Raw genomic sequence first — 19,318 nt, forward strand, 5'->3', positions numbered from 1 at the left:
CAAGTGTGTGCATTACAAACCTAACAAAGATGGCACACATTACACCATAGGCTGTTTAAGTGACAAATAACAAAGACATAAGCTCACTCCTAAAAGACTCTGAGAAAACTACCTATGACACAGGAAAAAAGGCACCTTGGGCCACCTCTACATTCCCAGTGGTGTGGGGTGTGAGTCACTGCCGAGTGTGGGGATAGCATCAGACAGTGAGTGATACATGAACTATGGTCATTTCTAAAAATCATGGGGACTAACTGGGTTTCTGTGAGCATTGACTCTGTATTTTACAATTTTGTTGAATCATGGATAACTGGTTCCTAGGGTCTCCTCAGAGATAATAGAATTTGTTTCAATCTTACTTACCTTTTGATCTTGCTTGAATATATACAGACAGTTCATCTTCTGGAAAGGTGAGTGCCTTGTGAATTCATGCCAAAGGAACGTGATTAACTATGAACCAACTCAGAGGCAGGGTTTGGGATATAAGCTGAACATATAATTCAGAGCACTTACTCATGTCAGAACTACGTCAATCATTTATGAGCATTTCTGTTGTGGTTAGAATTAATGTAGCTCTTAGCCTTCTCTTTAGTAGAACAGGTGTTTTTGGTCTGAAAATTTAACATCCTTGTCTGGTAGGGACAACCTTTGCCTTTTAATGGTGTCACATACCAAGTTCAAAGAGTACCTATCAATTCAATAAATACCTTTTAAATTAATTTTATGATCAAAATGACACCAATAAATTGCAAACCTTGAGCTAAAAAATTTACAATAATATCCATATTTTTTCAAATAGGAGCAATTTTTTATAATCATAGTCTTAAATGAATTTGAACCTTCCCTAACCCTTTCAGTCCTTTCAAAAGAATTACTGGTTTTCCAGCCATCACATTATATTTCTCAGTTTAGCAATGCTAATGGAATTATAAATACAGTGAGGCGGTGAAATAATGAATAAAACATTGAGCATCAAAGAATAGGTATTGTAGCCCATTTGACAGCGACTCACGATTCTAATCGCCTGGCACTGGGAAATGTGGCTGAGAAGTACTCTAAATATTTCCAAGAGTCAGCTGTTTGAGCTAAAAAGAAGGAGCAAAGCGTGGCTAGGGATTCATCCCCCTCATCCTCATCCTCATCGTCATCATTTGTCAGCGAACTTTCGAAAGTCAGCACTGCTGACTCCGAGACTCCCCGTGTGCGTGCACCCGCATAGACAGACAGGAGTCCACCTGCCAGGGCGACCATGCAAGTGCAGTAGAAGAAAGTCTATCGCTGTTGGTCCCGGGCTCCACCACCATGTATTCTGAGTCAGGAAACTTAAAAGGGGCTGGGAAATGAAGATCTATAAAAACTAGTGAAAAGATTCTGACATAGTCAGTTTTGGGAACCATTCACCCAACACCGCCTCTGCCGTGACCTGCCGCTATCACCTTCTGGGTTGACAATCCTTCTGGGTATGAAGGAGGTTATGATCATTCGTGCCCGAACAGCAAGGAGTGAGAGTCTATGGCCTCGACTCGAAGTTTTAAAGTCACTAACTAGGCAAGAACTATTTTTGTTGACCAATAAGATGCTACATTCTTTGCTCATTTTGTTCAATGGTGTCTGATTACTGCCTCAAGAACCATCCAAATTACCTTGGATCCTGCAAATCTGCAGATTTTACTCGTTCCCTGATTGCTAGTCATCTAAATGATATAGGAAGATGCCGAGAGGGGTCAACATATGCCTTCTTAAGAATTTCAAATTAGCGTTGAATATTTCCTCAGTGGCCGCTGTAACCATAATTCTGGATAATTGTTTTGTGTTTTAAACTGACACTAAGTGAGCTTTTGTATTTGTGCCAAATTTGTATCACACTGCAAAAGAGTGATGTTATGGAGATGGCATGTTTTATCAGTACCTACGATGAAAATGGAATGTTTCTTGTCTGTAGTCATTGTCTTCCCCACCCTTTCCCCACAAATTTCAGTGTTAGAAAACGTATGACCAAGGAAAATTAACAAACACGAACACCTGCCTGTGGGTGAAAGCAGAGCTCAGGTTGCCCCCACCATTCAGACTTTCCAAGGCTCTCTTTACTCCCAGCAAAACATGCGGCAAGACACCCTTCTGTTTTACTTGCTGGTCCCAGAATACCTGGCTGTGCTTTCGGGCTGAGCTGAGGTCTCCTCCATTTGGGGAACTCACTCTGACCATTGTTTTCTTGGTTCTGCAGTTCATGAACCCAGTGGTCAGTTCTCCGTTTTCTCTAGCAGAGTTGCCATGGATGTGGTCTTGTGCCCCCTACGCTTGGACGTGGCCCACCTCTCTCCTCCAAACACACACACCTCCCATTAGGCATCTGTGAACATGCCTGGTAATGTAACTTTGAGGGAGTCATTGGCTGTGGGTCAGGTCCCATACCGTTGTTCCAGTTGGTCTACATACATTTGTGGAAGTACTTGTTTGGAATGATTCGGAAGGATGCCACTGTTACCACTGCCAACTTATTGCATTTATGACTTGTGGCATTTCTCTCTGGTGGTTAGATGCTCTGTTCAAATCACAGGGAATCAAAGAATGAAATCAAATAGCTGTTTCATCTTTCCATAACTCTTAGCTGGGGTTCAGTTTTAAGAGAAAAGCTGGACCTTATATATATGAGGTCACACACTGCAAAAAGAATACACAAAGACAGGCAAATCCCAGAAAGTGTATTTTATTCCTTATTTCTGTGCATTTTTAGTATTAAACCATCTCCAATGTTTAAAAATCCCAGGACACATCATGAGAAAATGGCTTTGAAGTTTATCAAATAATATCTTTTGAAAATAATAATAGATATTTTAATAGTCCCCAGTAGTTTAATGGAATGTAGTCCTACAGAGTGAACCTGCACTTAAAATGTGCTGCTTTGCTATCTCATGTGTCTTGCAATTATTAGGAGGTTTAAATGGTGGAGGGTACCCAGAGTCAGCAGGTGTATGTTTTGGTCAGTGTGAAGAAATGCTTACATTTTCAGATCTGCCTCCATGAAATGCAGAAAATTACCTAAAGTTAGCTGAGAAGAATAAATGAATCCTTGACGAAAGGGGCATTTCTAAAGAAAAGTGAATTCCCAGAACAAATTACAGCACGGGGAGTATGGCTGGGTGTTTCTCGTTTTTCATTTCACTTACTCTTTCTTCCACATTTCTTTTTTACCAAAGTGAAATGATCTTGGGGAAAAAAAACCCTTACACAACATCTTGAAAATTACAGCCAACAGCGTAGACACTGAGAAGAGTTGTGTGGAAAATATTTTCCAAGCCTTAATTCTCTCTGGCCTGCCTGCCACCTCACAATCATTTCCTTCTTTTCTGTATGTTTCAGACTCAATTTCCCCAGTAGCTCAGAATTGTATCTGGGAACGGTTCTGCCTCTGTGTAGTCTTTCCTTTCCTTTCACCTTCCAAATTCAACAACACGCTATTGTCAAACTTAAGTTCAGGAACTTTCTAAGGGTTTGATAAATTCTCATCTTGTTTTTCTTCTACAGTGTTTAGTTTGTTAGCTTAGTATATAGTGCTTGTACCTAAAATTGAATAAGATACATCTACAAATGATGCTGTAAGATATAATATTATAATAAGGCCTTCTCATAAAAGTATATAATGTCCTCAATCACCATTCTAGTGCACTCACAGCTCTAGCTATTCGGTTCTCAGGGGGCTCTAAAGCCTAAGTGAGGAGAAATGAGGGCACCCTCGCACCCTTCTAAGACCCAAAGGGAGAAGCTAGACTCCCTCCTCAGTATCCTTGTAAGCCAAAGCACAAATACCTGTAAAATCAGATGCTATGGTTTTCCACAATGTTCTTGAAACCAGACAATCTCTAAACTACCTAAACGTACACAAGAAAATATGTCCTCTTTGGAACATGGTCATTTATGGGGGTTAAGTCTGTTGCTATGTAAATGTATTCTAAGATATATTGCCATTCCTCAGGATATTTCATCAAATATTTTTTCTTAATTATCTCCTCATGTTCACTTAATACATTTAGTGATGGAGTGCTTTTCCATTTAAATGTGGATTTCATTGTTGGACAAGATTAAGGAAAACTAATTTTTATGAAGTGCTCATTATATGCCAAGCACATTCCTATTACATGAAGGTCTAATGTGTTCCCCATGTCAGACCTTTAATGTACATATTTATTTACATTTTTCTCAGATGTGAAACCAAAGTTCATTTTAAAGAACATGTTCCAATTCATCAAGCAGATCAGGGATTCAAAACCCAAGCTGCCTCAAAAGTTCAAGCTCTTTTTGTTGTGCCACAACATTTCATGGAAAAAAGTAATCAGGGCAGGTGAAAATTATATTTTTGTCTGAGAGACGGTGTTTGAATGTGCTAAAGTGCAGCACTTTGTTCTGTGGCTCTTAAACTAGCTCTGAAATAGTGTCCAAAGTCAACAACTTTTCACGCATTTTGAATAGCACCATCGTCGACTCTCGACGTTTTTTTGAGTCGCCCATTGCTATGAAGAAGTGGTGGTGGCCATGCACGCAAATGCCCAGGTGCTGGCCTGGTGTATGAGGGGGTGCACTGGCTCTGGATGAAGGACTCCTGAAACCAATGAACAGTATCCCAAGGCATTTAATTTGAAAAGACATGGCTAATTTATCTTGTCTCTCTTGAAAGATTGAGTTCCTTCCTAGTCATGGCTTACATGGTCTCTACGTTTGATACGATCTGAAGAAAAAAGCTGATTACTCAAAGTTGTCATCATGATTCATCAATAGTTTTTTGTTTGTTGTTGGTTTATCTCTGTTTTTGACCTTTGGCTTCTGCTGCTATTTACTAGTAGGTTGGAAAGAGAAGTGGGGTACTTTACTGTTCAATAATATTACTATATATGTATAATTTTTAACAGTTTCTTTTGTGAAGCTCAGGTTTAGGAAGTGGCTGAGATTCATGGCTAAATGAACTTTGATGATTTCACTGTAGATGTCATCAATTCGGTATTTTAATGCCATTCATAGAATAATTGAGAGCAGTATACAAGCGTACCTTGCAAATTCATTTAAGTTTTAAAGTATTTAGAGCTGTTAGAAACTATATATGTCTCCCAACCCTGTAATATATACTGGTGTCATATGAGGGGGTAGTTCAACATTGCAAAATATTAAGTAGGTAAGAGAAAGAAGACATCATTTTCAGACTTAAGGAGATACACGATTGTTGATTATGAGCAAACTAAATTAAATGCCAGTGCATCTCAGTGTATAAAAACACTGACATCATTATCAAACTTAGAACTCTTCTGTTGTTCTAGTGTAGGACCAAAAAAAAAAAAAAACCAAGTCAGCCAGTGTCATGAGTGTCACGTGGGGAAGCACAGACGAGGCAGGGGTAGGACACACGTGAGGCACCAGCAGGATTGCTGCAGTGCCGTTGCGCACTCCACACGGAGTAGAAATGTGTTCTTCTGTTTATTTTAACTGCGTCCTGGCCACCGTAATCAATTGTCGATGGTCCAGTTAAACAGGAATTGCTCACAGAGGGTTTCTAGCCTTGTTCCTTGATCAGTAGCTGAAAAAAGTTGAACCTTTTTACAATTGTTTTAAAATCAAGCATGTTATATGTTGCAATAGCACATTGTTGTTAAGTAGTTTCTATGTGTGGTGGTGTGAACAGACTATAATTTTTATAACTGATGGCAGGAGTTTAACTTGTATTAGATGTGTTCTTACTCTACATGAAAACTTTCTTCTTTTTTTACTTGCTATAAACATACTGAGATTATAAAACCCAGCTTACCCAGAAAGGATTTTCTCCTCTTTTTTCTTGACTCTCACTTCTTTACACACTGAAATATTTGAGGAAAATTAAGCACAAAGAACATCTAACCCTACTCTATTCTTTGATGCATTCATAAGGATTGCTATTTTTCTCTTGTATCTGAAACGCTCAGATGCTGTATGAACTTCTCCTGACCCCTTTTCTCCTTCAGTTTCCCATCAGTTTCCCACAGTGTCTAGTCAGATCAATTGCTCTCTTATTTTTTCCCCATTTCACTCCTTCCATGTTGCCCCATTTCTAAGTTAGACATACTGAATTGTTAAAACTTTCAACCCTTTTTAAAAAAAAATAGCCATGGTGATTTGAATATTCTGAAAAAAGTGGTGGTGAGGCTTTCAATCTTCACAGAGAAAAGAAAAAAGCCATCTGGAAAATACAACCGTGCACCTCCAGGGCCTCAGAGAGAGAGAGCAAATGTAAACAGCAAGCTAGTGATGACTGGGGAATACAAAAATAAGACAAAAAAAAAAAACAGATGTAAAAGATCATGTTTTTTGCTCTGTTTTGTTTTGTTTTACCATGGAAACAATTTCAGTGTCCATAAAATATAGTGTATATAATGTGAGCAAAATATGTCACTTTAGATCTCGCACATTTACCCAAACAAAAACAGAATGCCCTTTACCTCCTCATAGCTTTGCATCCAAAGTTCAAAACCTGCTGGGTGCAAACATTTTTCTTATTGCTTTTGAAACTCAAGAAGTGAAGAAAAAAAGATTCATTTTTCAAGTGGCGATTCCAGGATGTGTTCTTTCGCCAGGGCTTCTCATCTCTTCCAACATGGGCATGGAGTGGTATCTCTGTTTGGAAATGAGAAAAGAAAGGAAAAATAACAAGGCATTCATATGGCTAAACTTGAACATTCTAAACAAAATGGTAAATCCAGAGATGTGTCTAGGTTTTTGGGAACCGAAACTCATACAGATTAGGGGGTTCCCTTTAAGAAAAACAACACAACGTATGGAGTTAAAAATTAGATACTCAATGAGTATGTATTTATTTTATTTTATTATTATTATTTTTTAAATATTTTACTTATTTATTTTTCGAGAGAGGGGAAGAGAAGGAGAAAGAGTGGGAGAGAAATATCAATGTATGGTTGCCTCTCATGCGTCCCCTGCTGGGAACTGGCCTGCAACCCAGGCATGTGCCCTGACTGGGAATCGAACCACGATACTCTGGTTCACAGGCCCATGCTCGATCCACTGAGCTACACCAGCCAGGGCCACACAATGAGTATGTATTTTAAAAAAAGATGACATTAAGAAAAAAAGCAGACAATCGGGTTCTGAGTATGTACACGTATAATTAGATAGACCTGTGTAAAACTTTTTTCTTCCTGTTTTCACTGTACATGTTGAATTGCTGCTTCTTATACATCCATTTTAAAGTATAATTCTCTATAAAGATAATAAAATAATCCAGTTTTATTTTTTGCAAAATGGATAAAACATTAAAAATTATTAGCTTAAATTCATTAAAATTATGACCTCTTTATAGATCTTTAATATTTTTCCCTGGACATATATTATAATTCCTATATAGGTCTTAATTTTTTTCCTAGACATATACATGTCCTGTGTATGAGTGATCCTTTTAAACACATATCCTTTGTGAAGTTGCTGACTGATGACCCTCAAGCCCACTCTCCAGCATCCATGCCCCAGTAACTCTTCACCATGCCTCATCCTTCTCCATGGAGTTGCCTGAGGGCCCCGCACCCTGCCACACACAGGCAGACCTCTGAGAGGGTCTGGGTGAAGCCAGCAAGAGCTCTGCTGCATTAGATGTACAGGGAAAGGTTTTCAAGAGGTCAGTGGAGCTAATAGTTTCTGAGCAAACGTGATGTATATAGAATTGTAGCAAGGGCTAAGGACCAGAGTTTCTTTTGGTAACTGAAATGACTGTGAATAAAGAACACCATTAAAATATATTCTGATGTCCCTAAAGGAGACAGAAGTGGAGAGGCTGTAATTGTGTACGGAAGGGGTGACCAGAAGCAGAGATTTTGCCCCGCTCCCCTTAACTCCTGCTGGTAGCATCTTATAGAAGGGCAGGCCCACTCAAAGTATTCAATACTTGCTTGATCCCAGCTGAGTAGGGTCTTGTTCTGAGTGTTAATGCTTCCCAATATCCTACTCCAAACTCAAGACTACCCTCCCTGCTTCGTGATAACCTGAACAGCAGCTGCTTTACTGGGCACAGACTTGAATAATTGAACACAATTGAATTAAACTAGTAGGTGTTTGGGTGGATATCTATATAATTTAGTAGACTAAACAACTAGTAAAGAGACCTAAAAAATCCAAAATCTCAAAGAAATTAGAAGGTTATTTCCTGTTCCTATACCAGTCCAGGCTGGGTGCTGCTGGTCAAAAGAGGGTCTTCTCCACATGGTCTTTCAGGGACCTAAGCCACGGTGTCTCTGTCACTTTCAGCTCATTATTTCTAAGGCTTCTAGAGTTGTCTCAGTGAGAAAAAGCGGGGGAAAAAGCATGGTCAAGCATGTTTTGAGACATTGTATGAGTTCTGTCTGAGACAAATGATATTCCCACTGTTGAAAACCTGGTTATATGGATGCCAATGTTTAGCTGCAAGAAAAGCTGGCTGATGTGGTCTAGTCATGCACTCAGGAAGCAGAGAAAATGCATTTGGTGGATGGCAGCCTCCAAAGGTAATTCTGAGAAGTTCTTATTACCCTCTATAATCATGTTGTATGTACCTGAAAGAATAAACCTATTTAAATTACACACACACAAAACATAACAACCCCAAAACATGCTGAATTGCAATCAGTACATATTATATACTTTTGACTTGGCTCTCTTTAAGATTTACTGAATAAATATTGCACTTTTAATATCTACTTTTTTGTTTACTTTACCCAGCCACAAAATAATGTAATTACACTTGAGTATTTTTTTCTTAATTCAATTAGGCCTTTGAAGGCATAAGCATATCTTCCTCTTTATATGCATAATGGCAAAGATGGAGGGAAGCAGTAACAATATTTAAATGTAACTGAATTATTCAGAGCAGCTTATTTTTATTTTTCAAAGAGAAAAATCTATGATTTAGGGGATATCTATAATCCCTCCATGTGGTTGTGACCTTAAGTGGCTTAGAAATGACTTCTAATAATCATAGGGTGGGTTTGCATGATTAAAACGCAAATTTTTGCAAATATGTCATTAATTAAATTAAGTCACAACGCAGTAGAACTGACTTCATCATTGAAAGAAACAGACATCACTGCACCATAGAAAGCAACCTATGACCTTCTGGAAAACAGCTGCTCTTGTGGCCTTGTGACAAGTCCTGTGATTGCGAGTAGGGCAGAGACTCTTGGCCACTTAGGGGCTTGGTGCACAGAAATAATGACAATATTTTAGAGCACCCTGGTGTCAATGACAAGGCTCTTTGGATCCAATTTACTTATGACCTAACTGTCAGGCAGTTTGCAGAGCCAACGTCTATGAAGCCTACATAGGAACTTCTGGTCCAGAGAACAGCCCCAAATCTCTTAATTGTGAAGCTAATTAGATACCATCAGAGGGATGCTTAGTTGCAATTTCATAATCCCAGAAAAGAAAACCTTATAGTAAAATATATCGTCTTATTTTGTTGAATGGGTGACCCTGATGGAGAAGTATACTGGACATTCTTTAGCCATTGGTTTATAGTAAGCAACACAATTAAATAGTAAAATAAAATTCTAATATAACTTTAGGCTAATTCTTATAGAAGAATATGATAACCATTGATAAATCATCTTCCTGCCTTGGCCAGACCCATGTGATGGAGACCCAGGCATGATTATAAAAATGAGAAAAAGTTCTCTTTTCTTGAAAGATTTTATTTATTTATGTTTAGAGAGAGTGGAAGGAAAAGAGAAAGAGAGGGACAGAAATATCAAGGTGTGGTTGCCTCCCATGTGCCCCCCACTGGGGACCTGGACCACAACCTAGGTAAGTGCCCTGACTGGGAATCAAACCAGTGACTCTTTGGTTCCCAGCTTGCACTCAATCCACTGAGCTATACCAGCCAGGGCTAGAGAAAGTTCTTTAAATGGCATTGTGGTTAGCTCAGTGGAAATGGACAGAAAGTTTGTAACTGTAAATGACATTGCTGATGTTAAGGCCATCTTTTCCCCTACTGAGAGTATGAATCATTTGATGAAGTTGCCTGGTGTCCAGTAGGTGGGCAATAGGCAGGCAGTGGCGTCAGCTTTGATAGGTGGGCCCTTGGGGGCTCCTGAGTGGACCCTGGCTCAAGCACCCACAGGGTGTTAGTGGCTCAAGCTCTCCAAGACCAGACATGTGAATACAGTAAATTTTGATATGTGCAGGGCTCTGGGATGTTCAGAGGTCAGGCCCCACTGATTATCTGAGGCAACAAAGAGCCTATGGTAGCGAAGATCCTGATGGTTAATGAGGAGGAAGCTATTGAAAGATCGCGTGTGGTTCTTTAAGCCAAATGAAGACTCAGAAAGGGACATCTCATTCGAAATTGCAAATGGTTGTTCCTGAAGTATTAAAACTATTGATCTCTGCTTATGCATCTAGTCTTGAACAACATTAAATGTATCTAATTTGCCATGATATGTTTGTAGCAAAGTCTTGTCTAAGTTTATCATCATAAAATGCAGCTAAACTTGTTTAGCTAAATGTTTAATTTTCTTATCTTTTTGCATTAACTAGCACTCCAAGATAATATAAAAAATCTCTAGTGAGTTTTATTCTCAATTTTTACAAAAATAGAATGAGCAACTTATTATTTAATATTATTTGTTGAATTTTAGCTCTTACATGGTCTTCATACCATTCCATTATTTTGTCTACATTCTGACGCTACTCACTTTTAAGTTAGGAATAATTTGGGGTTTTTTTCTACTTCTCTTGATGTTGACATATGGAATAAACAGAAGTATAACATATAGAGATAATGCTATTCCCTGGGTTTAGAAGTTACATGGATAGCACATGTAAAAAATACTAACCAAAAAAACACATAGATGAGCAAGAATTTGTATACAGTTTAACAGGTTGTTTGGATTTTATCTCAGAATGATAAATCTCAACCAATTTAAGTTCCATAAAGCTTTCGGCTTTCATTGATGGTTTATGAGCTGAGTTCCAAAAGAACTGAGCTCAGGAACTATTTAAAACATTAAAAGCCACAATGAGACTTGAAGTAAATAAAGGTTTATAACCTCATTCCACAAAATAACTGTTAATTTTTGAGAAATTTTAAGCTTGGTTCTAGTCTTAGCAAATCAGAAGATTTCTCCATGATATTAAAAGATACTGGATACTTTTTTAAGTCTTAAAATTTGTTCTAAATTTGCTTCCATTGCCTAAAAACATATTCTCGAACCAAATCATCTTAAAAAGAATCAGTATGTTATCTCACTGTTTATGACACATTATTCATATAGATATACTTTTTAAAGAGACATTATAAATACATTTTTTACAACTTTTAAGCTCTTATTTTAAAACTTAAGTATCATAAAAGAATTTTCTCAGCAAAATAAGTATGTAGGAGATGTTTGCCATGAAATAGCTGTTATTTGACCCAGTGTTCTGTCCTATGTTTAGAATCCTTTCTTGAACTTTTGAAGCTGTTTCAAGACTGAGGCTTCTCCAAGTGCCTATGTGTCAAGTCATTCTTCCGCACCGCAAACACATATTCAAGTGTGAGCAATTTCTCTGAAGAAAATACCACACTCTTTCAAACCATGTTAGGGATTCAATCAGATTGAGTCTCAGAGAGTGCAACGTTGTGAGGAATGCTGAATAGTTTTTGAATGAGTTATACATATTTATAAATGAATTCATAGTGAAACTTGAGAACAAAATGAATGCATTGCCATTGACTAAATGCCATTTTCTTTTTAAATTATAAATAGTCAGGGTACTGTAAATATTTATGTTTCAGCTAGTATCCTGGATGAGCAAAACATGTGAGAATTGTTCTGAGATATTTTAAACACTGTGACTTCCTTACTTTCCATTAAAGATAAAGTGTACATTAAAATAGGTACTGTTAAGAAAAAGTAAAGCAATTAAGCACTTAAGTGATCTTTTCCTAATTCACACATTTGGAAGCTGGAAGACAAGAAAGCAAAATCATTGTTAGTTATGTTATTTAATTTGGCCCTCCCCTAAAGAAATCAATAGTTTACCTTTTAAATCTAAACCACCAGGTCCTGGTAGGCATAGCAAAGTCAGTACCTCCCAAGTCTCTCTCCACTTTATTTGATCTTTGCTCCTCAAAATACTAAATTTGATTATTCTGCTTTAGAAATGTAATCAGTATAAAGTTGGTTCAAAACAATGACCCAAACCAGTGAAGACAAGTAGAACATATTTTCAGATAGGATGATTAACATGTTGAACAATATAAAGATAATAGCATATTGCTGTGACTCTCATTTGTTATTCTAATTGTTCTACATTTATGGAGTTCTGCCCCTGGTAGTTCAACAGCAGCTGTTAATCGCTGTCATATATCAGCCACCTTATTACAGTTCAAAATGGAATTGTAAGTGAAACACTTGAACAAGTTCAAGTTGACAGTAAACTCACAGTCTGATGAGATGTGCTTAATGAACTTGATGCAATAAAATTTTAATCATTGTCAAGCATTTATAGAATATATTGCCCCAAAGTTTTTAATTTTCTAATTAAAACACAAAAATTTACAGGGTAAGTTCATATAAGACAAGTGACAATTAAACATAGCATTATTCTGAACATCGTGGAAATAGTAACAATTTCCTTTCCTTGGAGTCTTCTACTCTTCTTATTTTTTTCCCCTCTTGATAGTTGGATTTTTTTCATTGCCTATGAGTTGTAATTGGTGGGGCAAGAAGAAATTTTGCTTAAGTCTAAATATCTTATCTACTGGCCACAATATCTGAATATTTGGCTAACACATTACATCCAAATTATTAGATCTTAGGGTCAAATGCACAGAGGACATCTGTCCTTCCACACCAAATAAATGGTATTATTATCATGCACAGCTTACAATTTTCACTTAGGCTTACAATTTTAAATGTGAACAATTTTCACATTTAATTTTTAAAATAAATTAAGTCAGAATAGGTAGTTTCAGGATGATTGTCAAGAAACTAGTTCACTTACTGAGTTGGGTTTCTTGTTAGGTAGCCGGTAGCCTAACAGGATTGAGGGAGAAATTGCAAATTAAAGATATCTTTAGAGTCTGAAATTCTAGGTGTGTCTGTTCTTGTAGAACCTCAGAATCATTCCTCGTGACCTGGATGGAAGGTGACATTTATTAGCAAACGAGTGTAGCACTGCTGAAAGAAAAACAAAACAATCTGAAAAGAAGGTAGAAATTGTAAGCAAAATATATTCATTCATTCATTCACTCCCTTATTCATTAATCATACCCTCCATCTCTTCCTGGAACACAGAGACTCTGCTGACCTTAATAATGTGGGAAATGGGCCTTGTTTGTCTCAGGGCAGAAAGGTCAAACACAAACTTTTGGCCTAAGATTTGATTATATTTCTGAAATACCTCTCTGAGCTCTCCGTACCTTAAAAAATAAAACAGACTTCACTAGAAGACTGTACTTATTATGCCATCATTTCTTAAAATTTATGGCAATATTACGTAAACCATTGTCTCTGAGATTGTTTTGAGCAACATTTAGTCACCTAAACACAGCAGATGCAATTCACTCTCCTTTCAGAGACTCCCATGCCTCTTGCCAGGGGAAGCTCTAATTGTACAACAAAGGGGTTCTCATCTCTCAGGTGGGGAGATTCTAGCTCCCATGCTGTCTGAATTTTTATAAATATGTATCTGTGTAAAAATACTTTCGTAATGCCTTTTGTAAACAAATATTGAGGTTGATGACTTGGCTCTTTCCCGTAAATACACATTGATTTTGCTTTGTCAAGTTTTTGGTTATTGCTGCCCATTGCATTTTCCCTGTGAATTTTAGCATAGGCTTACTGAGTTGTAAAAACTTCTTGGTTGGCTTATCTTCCTTGGTTGATTCAGGGGGAGAGAACCGACCTTTTGACAATACAGAGTCTTCCCATCCAGAGCAGACGTGCCTTTCTTTGTGTTTCCAGTGTCTTCCATGCCCTTCCGTGACATTTTAGATGCAATTCCTACAGGTGTTGAACAGCTCTGGGGTGGTGTATTGCAGGGTACCTGACAGTGACCTGTGTGCGCACGGAGTAGCTATTGCCTCAGGTGTTAGTTCTGTCGGTTGTCGATGCTGTGTTGGCCACAAAGTCTGTTTAGTTTTTTCCACAAAATAAAAAGGCGTGTTTTTCATTTTCGCCCATAGGTATTGATTTGGATACTTTGAGTGGCTCCTGCTAGTGAGTAGAGGCTAGGGGTGCTGCTAAACATTTTCTAATGCATATGACAGCCCCACAGCAGAGAATTATTTGGACAAAGTGTCAATAGTGCCAAGAAACTTCACAAACTACTTTTGACACATTCTATCCATCATAGCACCTTCTCAACACACTGCACAAATCTTTCTTTTTGCATTTCAGTCACATTTTTACTTTTGAAATACTAAAGCATAATATGACAAAAATATTGCATATCTTCTTCCATCCTCAATATTAAAATGGCTGTAGAAAATTTCACCAATTTTGATTAGTTTTTTCAATGCACAATGATATGACAGCTGTCACAATACAATCAAAATTATTTTGAATGAAGTTAAAGATACCTAGGCAGTCATAGGGAAAAAACAAAATGAACTTTTTGGCCAACCCACTATGTACACCTTGTTTTATGATATTTGTTCTTCTCAAAAACTTGGTGGATTTTGGTTGTTTGCTCATCGTTTTATTTTACTCCATTTAAAATTGCGATATTCTACTTAATGAAGGGCTCATGATTTGGTTATGTGGCATCAGAAGTCTCTTGTGCTACTAAAAATGGTTATTTGGGCACATACTTTAAATTTTCTCAAATTATTTCTTGATGGATAGCTTCCTTTTGCTTTCAACTGTTTTCCATTTTTCTCAATTTTGAATTATGTGTAATGCAAAAATCACTCCTCATTTACTTTGGTGCTTCCATAAATATTGTATATCATTTATTAGTTTCTCAGAAGTAAGCATATTTTTAGAAAGAAACACTTTCTCTTTAATGCAGTTTTGCCCCTTTTGTATTTTGCAGATTCTTTGGGACTTCAATTTTTTTTATTTATTTTGAACCGAAGCACATACATTCATCCTACCCTTCCTCATAGATATTGTGGATTGCTTTAAATTAGATTATTTCACATTTTAGAAGCAATATAAGAATCTTATTCCTTGGAGCTGAGACTTGAGGACTGCGTTAAGTGAATTTTTATTGCCAGTTTGGACAATTAACTTGGATGCGTGGGCTCGTCTGAAAAGCAATTTTCTCTACATTGAAACTTCTTAAGCAGTGGCAAATGTTTCCATATTAGATTATGGGAGTGTCTCTTCTATATTCGAAGTGTAGGCTACTATTTTGTGATGCTGTTTCAGCTTCTATTATTACCGATTCAAGGGGATGACTAGTTCTCTTGATGTTTGCCCTCACAGCGAGTGTGCTTCTGGGCAAGGATGGTTGTGGGACACAGTTGGAAGCTGCATGGATGAGAATTTCTCTGCCAACAAGTTCTCTCTTCGGTGGAGATAGCACACCCCAGCCGAGCACATCTGTTGCTGGTTGACAATGTTAACATGATCTCAAATGCGTTTCGTTTATCCTGAAGCCCTGTCTCCATCTGTCACCCCTAAAAATAAATTTGAATGCTCATCTTTTCGGGAAGGATGTGTCCTTGACTGGGAACACCCAGGTGGCTTAAATGTGGAGATTTACAATTCATTGTTTTAATATTTAGTGTGTTTATGTTTAATTTTTCACCCTTGGTAAGTAGCTTATGAAGGTTTCTGATCTATAAAAAAGTCTTCCAATGGATTCAGTTCTGCAAATAGCAGACATTTGAGTTATTCTGCATGAGTCTCTTACTTTTTCCCACACATGGGTATGCAGACATTGTTAGTTAACTCTCTCCATAAGATTCCATCTATAATGTATTTAAGAAAAAAATAAGTGTGTGCGTATTTGCACAGGGAACAGGGGTAGAATCAGGGAGATTGTATTAAAATAAATCAACAGTAAGCCAAGTGAGATATTGAATGGCTTTACAGAGGATGTACACAATAAAATAAATAAATAGTTTATAAAAATATAGATATATTGATACCCAGTTAAGTAGATAGGTAAATTGACAGATAGATAGATGATAGGGGGTTGACTGAAAATGGATATGAAGGGTCTTTGTAGGGTAAGAGAAATACTCTAAAATTTATTCTGATGATTTTGCACTGCTCAGTAAATTGACAAAAAGGAAAGCTTAGTGTACACAGAAAATGGGTGACTTTTAGGGTACGCAGATTTCCCTCTATAAATCTGTTTATTAAAAAAGATGACTTGAAATCTTGCGGCAAACATAAAAATAACAGTAATGGATCTGTTAATTAAGCAGTTTTTTATTGTTGACACTACTGCTCCGGCCCCCATATTACCCCCCTTGGCTCCCTGCCCTTCGGCACATGTTGTTTTCAGTACATACTATCACACTCAGCACTGTGCTAACAGGGTTAGACTGGAATATGAAGAAAAGGGGTTATTGGCCTCAAATCTTTCAGTCCAACGGGAGCCTACGAGTGAGCCTGGCAAAGGTCTTCTTCACTTCTCTGAGCAATTGGGTTTGAATCTAGCACTTCCTTTGATCTCTTTCCATCTTGCTGGTGAAATCTCCTTATGTTCTTATGGGTTTTCCATCTTTTCCATTAGTGCCTTTTACACATTAGTCCTCGTTATTTTACATTCCCTGGCCGATAGCATCAGCAGCTGGGTTGCATCTGAGTCAAGTCCTGTCAATTATTTTGTCTCTGAACAGGTTTTCTTTTTTGTTTTCCTCCTTGCTTTTGTGCCTTTCTGAAAATTGTTGCTTGAGACACAGATAGTATGTATTTATTCCTGGACACGAACATGTCCCTTTTTTTTCATCCCTGCTCTGCTTCCGATCAAAGTGGAAAGAAGGATTTCAGACTAGCTCAACAGGAGTTGAGCTAGATTTAAATTGTGTTATGATGGTTTCCTCTAATGATCTACATACAGGTTCCGAATCTTCTAATGTTACCTCGTTCTTAGGGTGGAGTCTACTGATCAGAGGATTTTTCCTATCATCTCCTTCACTCTAGGGCATCATTTTGTGCCTTCAGAGAGGCTTCCTTCCAAGCCCTTGCCCCTCTCCTGGCAGTAAAGTGTTGTTGCTGGTTTCTTACCTTTTTCTCATTTGGTGGAGTGGCACAAAGTGGCCCTCTGTTGTCACCGCCCAGCGACAGGCTTTGTGGGATCCCGAGTCTTGGAGAAGAGACTTTTTCGGTAAACCTGACCCTCTCCTAGTGGCTGGCTAGCTCTACGATATATACACACTGTGGGGTCCTTTCCCTCCCCAGATGTAGATAGAGACCATGTTTCCTATTATATAATTTAGCCCTGTAGATGAGAAAGTGTGTTTATCTTCCCCCCTGAAAATGAAAACTTCTGCTCCATAGGCAAGAAAAATACAAGTGATGCATATGTATAATTTGTGTCACTCTGATGCCTACTCTTTCCTAGACTTTCCTAGACCATTCAGGGCAGCTTGTTGCCGTCTTTCTCTGATTTTTGGTTGTAAACATTTCATGAAGATCCAGAGAGGAGCGCCTAAGAGCAGGTGCAAGCCACTGTTGCCTACAGCTTGCTGAGGTTCTGTGCACTCATGCTCATCCACAGTCAGCTTTTGGCCATTTTTAAGTACTCGAAGTCTTCCTAATGACTTAATTGGAAGTCCCCCCTTCACTCCTCTTCATCCCCACATGAATGGGTGTTGAAGTCTCCGTCTCTGCTTAGACACACTGATCTGTAACATCAGGCTCGTTCACCCTCAGAAACCTGGAGGCCCTGACACAGGCAGATCGATGATGGGCAGCACCACAGAGGACCTAGCTGAATGCGGAGTCATGGAAATCGCATTGCTCTTAGTGAACATGGTGCCTACCAGTCTCAGTAGTTTTCAGTAACCTGAGTTTAAAAGGAAGGAAATTAAAGGATGGCATTCCCCAATATTGTAATCATTGCTATGGTTTTATTGGGTTGGTGTTGAGGATAACAGCACTAGAAAGGGGAGAAAGGATTGTGCTAAGACAAAATGAGGGACGACTATGACAGTACCAACTAGAAAAAAAGTAAGAGAAGGCAGATGTTGCTTAAAGATCAGGAAGGAAACAGAAATATCAAGAGATGAGGGCCAAAGGCAAGGTTAGAAGGTAAAAGCATATGTACAGAAGTCCCCAAAATATACAATAGACAGAAACAGCGAACTAGTGATTGTGGAATAAAGGACAAGAGTGTCAGTTGAGATATCTTAGATAAGTAGGTTTTGTTTAATTTTATAATCTGGAGTGCTATTTTGGGAATACATGATTAGCTGACGTGCTTGAAATATTGAATAATTCTGTCAAGGTGGTAAAGAAGTGAAGGGGAGATTAGTTTTCGAGAGGTTTTCTGCAACCCAGGAAAGCTGGCCTTTCCCTGTGGGTTTGCACAAACACCCGAACTCTCTGGATTTTCCTATGCCACAGAGACATAAGGAAGAAAATAAATATCAAGGAATAACTAATAACAATGTAACAAATAATGAAAAGCATATAACTGTTATGCAATATTACATAACCAGAATTAAATGTACTAACTAGCAAACTAAGAAGTTTGTTGGAACAAAAAACAGACACCAGATTTTTTACCAGCAACCTCTAGTTTAGCCTCTGTTTCAGTGCACCGTGGGGACAAGCCACATCCAGAAGGGAGCTGGCCAACACAGGAGTTTGGCAGATGCCAAGATCCTATTGGAACAAGCTAGAATACTGCCTGCATGTCCCCTCCCCTCCCCTCCCCGTTCTTATAAAAGTCACCAGCTTGACCGGAGATGTTAAGACAGTTTCTAGGACGGGAGTCCTCCACCTCCTCAGGTGGCTGGCTTCCTCTTTTCTTTTCACCAACACCTGTTTCATGAGCATCCGTTTTCCTCACAGCAGGCAGCTGAGCTGGCACTCAGTGACAATAATAATAAACAATGTCAGCAAACTGAAGTCCATTTCTGAAGAATGATGAGGCTAAACAGAATTAAAAAGCAAGGCATAAAAGAAATTTAATAAATTAACCTAAGAACCTTGAAACACCAATCCAAAAGAATCTATGTACCCCAATGTTCATAGCAATAAAATTTACAATAGACAAGTTCTAGAAGCAGCCTAAGAGCCCATCAGTAAATGAGTGGATCAAAAACCTATGGTACATTTACACAATGGAATTCTACACAGCAGAAAGAAAGAAGGAGCTCCTACCCTTTGCAACAGCATGGATGGAACTGGAAAGCATTATGCTGAGTGAA

This window comes from Artibeus jamaicensis, unplaced genomic scaffold (genome assembly GCF_021234435.1).
Source record: "Artibeus jamaicensis isolate MK-2021 breed Jamaican fruit bat unplaced genomic scaffold, CSHL_Jam_final contig_354, whole genome shotgun sequence".
Lineage (NCBI taxonomy): Eukaryota > Metazoa > Chordata > Mammalia > Chiroptera > Phyllostomidae > Artibeus > Artibeus jamaicensis.